Here is an 8,411-nt window from a genome sequence, read left to right as displayed (position 1 = left end):
GCGTATCAAAACAATTGAAGTACGATACATGATTAAGGACCAATAAAGCATGGAGATAGGAGAGCTGATAATCAATGCGCTCAATTGCTAAAATATAACATAAAACATTGATACATAGGCACACAAAGTGAGGGAGAGAGGAGAGAGAGAGAGAGAGAGAGAGAGAGAGAGAGAGAGAAGAGATATGAGAAGAAAGACGAGAGAGAGTCCGTGAAATCAAGAGAGAGATAGATAGATAGAGAGAGAGAAGTAGAACGAAAGACAGTGAGAAATACACAGAGAGAAACAAAAGAGAAGTATTCAGGAAGTGTAGGCGAGAGAGAAATAGGGGAGGAAATGGAAATTGAAATGGAAAAAGAACGAAAGCTAGAGAGTTAACTAGCGAGAGGAGAGGCAAAAAGCATACAAAGAGAAGGTGAGAAAGAGGGTGGACCAAAAAAAAACTTAGAAGGAGATAGAAAGAATTATACAAAGGGCAAGAAAGACAGAAAGGAAGAAAGTACAAAAAACAGAAAGAGAGAGAGACAGAAAGAGAGAGAGATGGTGATAAAGTGAGAGATAGAGATGGAGTGGAGAGAAAGAGACAGAAATAAGGAAAACCAGAGAAGGAGGGAGAGAGGGCGATTGCGAGTGAGATATACCGTGGGGGCGAGAGATAGAGGGAGAGAAAGAGAGCTAGAGAAAGATAAAGAGAGGGAGAGAGAGAGAAGATTGAACAAGATGGAGAGAGAGAGAGGAAGAGAAAGCGAGATGAGAAAAAAAGAAAGTAAAAAAGGGCGGAAGAGAGAGAGAGAGAGAGAGGGAGAGAGAGAGAGAGAAAGAAAGAGCAAGAGCAAGAGAGAGAGAGAGAGAGAGAGAGAAAGAGAGAGAGAAAGAGAGATAGTGAAAGGCAAGGAGGGAAAAATTTCAAGCAAAAGGAGAGTGAAAGGGAAATGAAGATATATATATAAATATATATATATATATATATATATATATAAATATATATATATATATATATATATATATATATATATATAGAGAGAGAGAGAGAGAGATAGAGAGAGATGAAGAGAAAGAGATAGAAAGAAACAAAGACAGAGAGAGAGAGGTAGAGAGAGTGAGAGAGAGAGAGTTAGAGGGAAAACAAAAAGAAGGAGAGCGAGATAGAGAGAGAGAGAGAGAGAAAAAGAAAAAGAGAGTAAGAGGGAGCGAAAGAGAAAGAGAGAGAGAAAGAGAGAGAGAGAGAGAGAAAAGGAGAGAGAAGTTAAGCGAAAGGCGAGAAAAAGGAAGAAAAAGAGATAGAGAGATAGAGAAGGCAAGACACAGAGAGAGAAACAGAGAGAAACGAAAGAAAGAAAGAGATTACAAGAATTAATGAGAGATTTGATGGTTGCGAAAATGATGAAAGAAACAGAAGACACTAAGTAGGAGAAAAATAAAAAGGAGATTGACAGACACAAGCAGTAAAAACGGAGATAGGGGAAAGGGGTAGAAAGAGATAGAGAAAAGCAAGAGCACGAGCAAAACAGAGGAGAAAAAAGAGAAAGAAACAAAAGAAAGAAAGTAAGAAAGAAAGAAAGAAAGAAAGAAAGAAAGAAAGAAAGAAAGCAACAATATAGAAGTTGAAAATTGAGAGGTCGCCAAAGAAAAATAAAGCGACAATCAACAGAAAGAAGATTCACGAATGACATGTGCGGCAATTTAATTCACAGGGGGAGGTCACAAGAGAACTTGTTCTGCGCAAGTGCAATCAGTCCAGTGAAGAATTCGAACCATTGCTCGCTTGCGTTTTAGAGGCACATACTTACCACTAAGCCATCTACCCACTATGATCGCTCATTCACAGTAGCTTCTGCTTTTGCAATGCAATTTAGATTCTCGAAAAGAACAATCGCGAAGTCGAGTATAAAATCAAAGAGTCCAGCGTGTAAAAATCACCCAAGCACTAATATGAAAACGTTTTAAAATAGGTCAAGCAAAAAGCATAAAAAGGCTCAGAAATTTACAATAAATGTTTCATTTTTCTAAAACTCATATGACAGAAAAAGAGGAAGAACGGGAGATAAAAAAAGCAGGAAAACAACGAACCCAAATGAGGAAATGTTGAGAGAGAGAAAATTTATAACACACGCCCGATCATAAGTATTGCTTCATTTGAGAGCAATGAAATTGTAAAAGACAGCAATACATTCATGTCCTTTAAGAACCCCAAAAAGTTGACTTATCTTAATCTCCACTTCCATCACACGCACGGAAGCATACACAGATGCACTTACACAAGCACACACACACTCGCTCAGGCACACGTAATAGGACCCTAAACCCCTGATATGGGCAAGCATAATCTCAAGCCCACGAAGCCCCTTGGTAACTGCTCTTGGCCCGGGTTCGATTACCAACCATCTACGTTTTTTCGCTTTTGAGCTTTTTAGTTCATTGACCTCTACCATGTGTCTTTTATAACCATGCTGCTCAATGCAGCTCTTAAACATGCGCTTGGAGAGGCCCCTTAAGCTTTCAAAAACTTGTCGCTTAAACATCTTGACCTATGATGTCATACAGTTAAAAGTATAAATTATGAAATCATAACAAAACAACCATAAATTCACAACAAGAGTAGCAGTAATTGACAAATGATCAAATTTGTTTATTTTATTCAAACTGGGACGTCTTGACTGGTTCATGCAAAGTGAGTCGAAGTAAAAGTGAGCCGACGTAAAATCAAGCCGGAAGCTATGTAATAGTTATCTAATATATCAGAAATAATGCATTGTTAACCTCAAAATCAACACTGCACATTGTATTATAATGCATAATGTATTCCAACTCACCAAAAAAACAAAACTACCTCATTTTCAATTTTTAGACCTTTTGGGGGTATGAGCGTCAGCGGACCGCTGTCCATGGCCCTGCCTCTCATCCGCTGTGGGGTGTAATCCAGAAACTACGAGCCAGTTATTGCCCACCCGCCCGTCAGGGGTAATTTAAAATACCAGTAACCCAAAATTTCTCGGCTTAATTGACCTCATTTAGAAAATTTGGCTTGCTTACCTTTCGACTTGCTTGACCACTGCTATCCGGACTGATAAGTTGCTAAGAAGTGCAACAGTAGTCGATAAAAATTGTTTTCATTCGACTCGTTCTGAAACTAAACATAGCGTCTGAATAGCCATTTTTTATCCGCTACTCTCTTATAATCATGCATAAGAGATCATTTTCTGTAAAACGAGTTTTTCTAAAACCACTTTTATTTATGTTTTGCTACTTTGTTGATAAGTGAAACTGCTCAGCGGATAAATGAAACCGTAACACACAATCAGCGTAGATTATTGGGTAAAAATTCCCTGTGCGCAAATCTTTGTTTGTGTAAAAAAGCTTAATTTGGGTGCTTAAAATTTGGTTTTTGTTAAAATGCTCACTTCGAGTGTTCAAAATTTTGTTTTTAAAATAATGCTTATATTGGGTGCAAATTTTCAGGCTTATTTTGGGTGCGCAGAATTTGATTTTTGTAAAAATTCTCAATTTAGACAATCTCGCGCACTTTTTTAAAATTAGAGCCATCGCCAAATACCCTGATTGATTTCTAACTATATTTGGGATGGGGCTCCGCAGATCTATATTCGGGATGGGGTTTTGATCTAATCTATGGTTTTGTTTTAGATTATTGTTTTGATTTTAACTCGAACTAAACCCTCAACTTGGACTAGAGTCAGACCTATGGTTTCAACCGTCACAATAGATTAGTTTTTTACCAAAACCCTAGCTCTGACGAACCGGGCAATTTCTGCCCAAATCATAGGTTAGGTCTATTTTATATTTAATAGCATGTTCTCTGAGCTTATCTTTAATATAGGGAAATAAATATCTCTGTAGGTAAGAACATAATCTACATTTTTCTGTTTTAAATCTAAAGTAAGAAATATGTTAATAAATCTTACATGAGCAACAAGTTATATACTGAACTGAATTATTATAATGTTCGCTCAAATGATTAGTTCTATCTATTTCCTTTATTATGATATCACACATAAAACATTGATAAGGTTCATCTTTACATTTATCACAACATTTACTCCATGACCTAAGTTCAAAGTTATTACGCTTTTAAATCATTTTATCAATTTTTGTACTTCAATGTTTTTATTATTAAAAATGAATAGTATTGGAAGTTTTGAGAGTGACATTTGCAAATTATCTTTCAACTCAAAGAGAGATTATCTCAAACATAATTCAAGTGATCATCACTTAAACGGAGCAACAGAGGAATATGAACAGGAGTTTGATTTTGTGGCTAAGGTTGAGTGTCGTGGTAGCGTAAAAGTTGAATATCATACTACAGGTAAAACTATAACTAAAACTAAAGCTGAAGCTGAAGTTAATACTAAAGATAAAAATATAACAAAAATCGAAGCTAATGCTAAAACTGAAAATAAAGTAATACTGAAGCTGAAGTTGAAGCCAAACCTAAAACTGTAGATAAAGCTTAAGGCAAAGCTGAAGCTTAAGCTAAAGCTGAAGCTAAAGCTAAAGCTAAAGCTGAAGCTGAAGCTGACTCAGAAAACGATGACGCATTTACATATTCACGAAAAAGTAACTGTGTGTATTGTGATAAAAAATTTAGAAGCGATAGGTCCCTAAGAACACATAAGAATATTCACTGGAGAGAAAACCTAGAATCTAGTGACATATTTAATGATAACCATAACCAACTCTATATCAGCAGATTAGAGCAAGGCTACATTAGTGCTCATAATGAAAATTTAAACTATGTTCTTCTTAATATTATACCTTACAAATCATAAATAAATAAAGTCACTGCTAACTGTTTATGCAAGAAAAAACACCTGAGAGTGAGCAAATAAAAAGTAGACTAGCAAATCTAAAGACTGAAAATTATATGACCAGAACTCTTAATCAAAATTCTAACTAATGGCTAGAGCTATCTAAAGAAACATTTGATGGTCAAGGCTATGACTATAAGTTTGTTGGTCTAATGGACATTCAATTAATTGTAAAAATATCTAAACCATTATTTGGTGCCAACACTAGCTGCCCAGAATCCTTAAAAAACCAAACCCAAAGCTACGTTAAACATAAAAAATAATAAATATAGTGATCTTAGAATATCCATCACTGCTGCTTTATACCCTGTGGATAATGATGGGACTAAGGAAAGCCAATTTGTATCTAATCTAATCCGAACTGGTTGAACATGATTAAGAGTATATAACTAGAATCAAAGAAAAATGTAAACTTGATATATATAAATAAATATATTTATATATATATATATATATATATATATATATATAAATATATATATATATATAAACATTGTGGTAATGGCAAAGTCAATATACTAGTAAGATGTCAAACTTATTACAAAGATAGAAAGAACGTTAGACTATTAGCTTGGAATGAACACTGAGCACTGATTAAAAACATAGCTGTATTGCTAGAAAGACATATTACCACAAAATGTAATTCACGTTATTGTGATAACTGTGAACACTGGAATGATATATTGGCAGAAATGATAATGAACGGAAATGTTGTGTACAAATAAAGCCAAAGATTGTTCGCCCATCAAAAAAACAAACAACATTCAGGAAACATTCAGGACAAACAACAATCAAGACAACATTCAGGACAAAAAACAACAAATAGAGAATGTTATATATGCTGATATTGAATGTTATATGGAAGTTATGAATAGAAGTATAGGGGATAAAATGTTTGTAATATCTGAACATATGCCTATTTTGGTTGGCTTTAGCTGGGGCAGTGACCACTACAAAGACTACTTTGATACTGATTGTATTAAAGATTGTATTAACGATTTATTAGATAGAGAGCAAAAGTAATATCAAACCAAAGAAACCAATAATTTTTACTACTGAAAATAAGCTATTTTTTACCATAACGCTAATAATATATGTCATATATGTAATAAACAATGCACAAAAAATCGGAGATCATTGTCAAAAAACAGGCAAATGGAGAAGTTCAGCATCTAAGATATTTAATCTGAATTATAAAGACCAATTAGTTGTACCAGTTGTATCCCACAATGGTAAAGGCTGTAACGTCAATCTACTTTTTGATGAGATATTCAATCAAAATAATAATAAAGGAGATATAAAAGCTCTTCTTTGTGGCAATGGTCAAACCAGAACCTTTAGCTCAGGTATATTAAATTTGGTGGATACTTTTAGTTTTATGGCCACATCCATAAACAAAGTATCTGAAATGTTTAATCTAACAAACAAGTCCTTATATTCATAGGAGTATTTTAAAGACGAACAATCATGTTTTCATATATAAGGCAACTTTACTAGAGAGGACTTCAAATCTTCACAAACAAACAAACTATCATCTCAAGAAGAAGTTGATTTTTTAAAAAGCTAAAAAAAAGACTGGTAAAGAGTAAACCCTAAAATACATGCATAATGATATATACTTATTCCAATATGGTTTTGACTCATATACTAGACTAAATATAAAAACATATAAACTGAATCCACTACACTGCATAAGCCTTATTAGTTATATTTTTCATCGTTTTCTAAAGACAAGTGGAGTAGCTCTATAAACCATCCAAGATGAACAAATGTTAAAAGACTTCCTTGATGCAGTAAGAGCTGGTATATGTGGTATTATGGGTAATAGATCAGTGAAATGTTTTGGTCACAATCCTAACCGCAACTCTTGCTCTAGTAAAAAAGTCCATCTAATACATAGACGCCAACAATCTATACGGCAATGTCCTTATGCAGAAATTACAAAAAAATAGTTTAGTTTCGTAAACATATCCCTAGACAAATTACTGATTACTAATGATGATAGTGATTGTGGATATTGGGTATTTTTTGGATAATTTGTGATATTTCTGTTTTTTGTCAAATATTGATGAGGTTCTGCTCCTCAATAATTTTATCCAACGTCTTTCGAGTCAAACTAAAGCTCCTATCCCGCCTTATTTTTAGTTTTGAAAAATGTTTCTGGCTGTTTAATTTGTTTTTTAATGTGTTTGAGTGAAACTGATTGGCTGTTTCTGCATTTTTTGTTCGTTTTTCTCCGCTTTTTGCGTCTCAGTCATCTCATTTGATGTCTTTCGGTTAAAACTGATGGACCTTTGCTGCTTTTTTCGTTTGGCGAAGTGTCTTGTCTTTTGCTCCTGCAACTTTTTATCTAATGTCTCTTTTGAGTGAATGTGATGGGCCTTCTGTGTTTTTTTTTTGTTTTGAATAAGTTTCTGCAGTTTTATTTCTCAATTTTTATCTAGTCGTTCATTCAAGAAAAAATGATGCACCGTTGCTGCTAAATTTTTGAATTTTGTCAAACTTGTCTGACTTTTTAGTCTCCAATAATTTTATCTAACGTCTTTCAAGTCGAACTGGAGCACCTATGCCGCCTAAGTTTTGGTTTTGGAAAATTTTCCTGGATTTCTGCACCTGAAATGTTTTCTCTATTGCGTTTGATTTAAACTGATTGGCTTTTTTTGTTTTTTTGTTTGTTCTTTTTTGTCTTTTTACCTCTCAATCATCTTATCTGATGTCTGTTTTGAGTAAAGCTGATGGACCTATGCTGCTTAATTTGGCAAAAGTTACTGGCTTTTTGCTCCTGCAGAATTTTTTCTAATGTCTCTTTTGAGAGAAACAGATGAGCCTTGTCTGTTTTTTGTTCTGAAAATTTTTCTGCCATTTTGCACCAATCATTATCTAAACCTTTTTCCTAGAAAAAAGTGACGCATCGATGTTTTTCTGTTTTGAATTTTTGTTTTTTGTTAAAATTTTCTGGCATTCTGCTCCTGTAAAATTTTATCTGACGTCTTTTGTGTCAGATAAAATTGTTCTGACACATTTAACGACTAATTTTTGGTTTTGGAAAACTTTCCTCAATTTCTGCACTTGAATTGTTTTCTCTGTTGTGTTTGAGTAAAACTGATGGGCTATTTCTTTTTCTTTTGGCTTTCTTTGGTTTTTTGCCCCTCATCTATATTATCTGATGGCTCTTTTGAGTAATACTGATGGACCTATGCTGCTTGTTTTTTAAGTTTGACTAAATGTTCTAGCTCTGTGCTTCTAAATCCTTTTATCCAATGTGTCTTCTGAGAAATGATGGGCTCTTCCTGCTTTTCTGTTTAGATTTTTTGGCTTTCTGTCGTTCAATTGTCTTATTTGATTCCCTTTTGAAGAAAAATGTTGGACCTCTGCTGCATTTTGTTAGAATTTGACAAAATGTCCTGGCTACCATCTTCTAAATCTTTTTTATCTATTTTCTTTTTTGAGTGACACTGATGGGCATTCTCTTTTGATTTTGACTTTCCTTTGTTATTTTGCTCCTTACAATCAGTTTTTGTAATCTTTATTTATCGTAAAAATGATGCACTCATGCTGCTGAATTTTTTATTGGTTTCTCTGGCTTTC

General features: G+C 34.1%; 1 protein-coding gene across 1 annotated transcript in view; it reads left to right on the top strand.

Annotated features, from left to right (window-relative positions):
• LOC142345603 (transmembrane emp24 domain-containing protein 2-like) overlaps positions 1–8,411 on the top strand; it is a 106,045-nt gene that overhangs the window by 66,457 nt on the left and 31,177 nt on the right. The gene's annotated exons all lie outside the window — the stretch shown is intronic.

Source organism: Convolutriloba macropyga, chromosome 9, assembly GCF_964194025.1.
Source record: "Convolutriloba macropyga chromosome 9, txConMacr16.3, whole genome shotgun sequence".
NCBI classification, from domain to species: domain Eukaryota; kingdom Metazoa; phylum Xenacoelomorpha; order Acoela; family Convolutidae; genus Convolutriloba; species Convolutriloba macropyga.
The sequence above is the reverse complement of the archived record's forward strand: the minus strand, read 5'-3'. Positions and strand labels throughout refer to the sequence as shown.